This window comes from Gossypium hirsutum, chromosome D02, assembly GCF_007990345.1.
Source record: "Gossypium hirsutum isolate 1008001.06 chromosome D02, Gossypium_hirsutum_v2.1, whole genome shotgun sequence".
Taxonomy (NCBI): Eukaryota; Viridiplantae; Streptophyta; class Magnoliopsida; order Malvales; family Malvaceae; genus Gossypium; species Gossypium hirsutum.
The window spans coordinates 26,038,179-26,039,739 of record NC_053438.1 but is presented as its reverse complement, the minus strand read 5'-3'; the positions used below and the strand labels follow the sequence as shown (position 1 = coordinate 26,039,739).

The 1,561-nt window shown below is 38.8% G+C and overlaps 1 non-coding gene across 1 annotated transcript; it reads right to left on the bottom strand.

The window, feature by feature from the left end:
• Window positions 1-411: 411 nt before the first annotated feature.
• On the bottom strand, window positions 412-518 carry LOC121214970 (small nucleolar RNA R71). Its single transcript, XR_005910705.1, has one exon. It is a non-coding gene; the product is annotated as a small nucleolar RNA R71 (small nucleolar RNA).
• Window positions 519-1,561: the final 1,043 nt, after the last annotated feature.

Below are 1,561 nucleotides of genomic sequence, written 5' to 3'. Positions count from 1 at the left end.
TAAGGTTCTATTATGTACAGTTACACTCCATGACCTTAATCTGGCGACGGAGACGAGTTAGGGGTGTTACAAAAACTGGATATGGTACAATGCACTATTACATGGCTAGCCCTTACGGCAAACAATTTTGAGATCAAACTAGCCATGATTCAGATGATCTAGAACAATCCGTAGTTTAGAGGAACCATGACGGAGGATCCTAACCAATACTTAAAATGGTTTCTCCAACTTTATGATACCTTTAAATTCAATGGGGTCACCGATGTCACTATTCGTCTTCGATTGTTCCCCTTTTCCATAATTAATAACTTTTTTTCTTGGTTAGACTTGCAGGCACCAAGATCTATCACGACATGGAATGAACTTGCAGAGAACTTTCTACACAAGTTCTTTCCTATTAGCAAAATGGTCCAACTTAGGAGGGAGATCTCTACATTTACATATTTAGAAGAAGAAAGCTTTCACGAAGCTTGGGAATGATTTAAGATGTTGATCCAAACGTGTTCGCATCATGGTGGACCCAAATGGTTGAGGTTGTAGATTTTCTATAATGGGTTGGATACACATGCATGATTAGGACTCGATGGAGTCGCAAGAGGAGCCTTGATGAACAAAACACACGAGGATGCATATGATCTTACAAAGAACATGGCGATGAATTCCTGCCAGTGGCCAAATGAAAGGTTTACCTATAGCCAGAGACCATCCACGGTAAAATTTGTCCTGGAGGATGATAAATATCAACAAATTTCGGACAGACATAACCGAATAGAGTCAACATCTAACGTATATTCAATATTTGGTGGAGATAAACCTCCTAGCTAATATTTTGATAATCCAGTAGAGAACATTAATTATATAGGGAATAGGGATGGAATTCCCTATTCAAATACTTATAATCCCGGTTGGAGAGGTCATCCAAACTTGAGATGGGGCAGAAATCAGGGAGAAGGTAATAGTTCTAACCCTGTTAAAAACTCTACTTACCAACATCCATATTTACATAAGCCTTAGGAAAGGGCCAAACCGAATGGCCATACTATATGTGGTCAACGCCTGGATTGAATCGAGGGAGAGATGCAGTCAATGAGGACTGAAGTGAAATAGGTGCAATCTGAGTGCATCCAAACCACTAAAACATTTACTAAACTTGATGATCAAATTAGTCAATTGATAAGTATGATGGGAAATATCAAAAGGAAAATTGGCACCAGGATCCCAAGTAATACCAAGAATAATCTTCAGAGAGAAGGGAAAGAGCATGTGAAAGCAATCACGTTCCGCTCGGGAAAAGTATTGAGTAGCCCAGAGAACCTAACTTAAAAGGAGGATAAGGAGGATGTAAATGATCTTCATGAAGAAGCCCCTCAAAAAGATGATATTGAACTCAAGCCAAAGAAGATAGCTGAGCCGATAGATGAGCCAAACAAAGAACCCTCACCAACCAAGGTACCATTCCTCTCATGGTTAAAGGATAAACAAAAACGAGAAGAAATGGAATTTGTAAGTTTTTTAAACGTATTTAAATCGCTTAATGGTAACTTTCCCTTAATTGAATTAA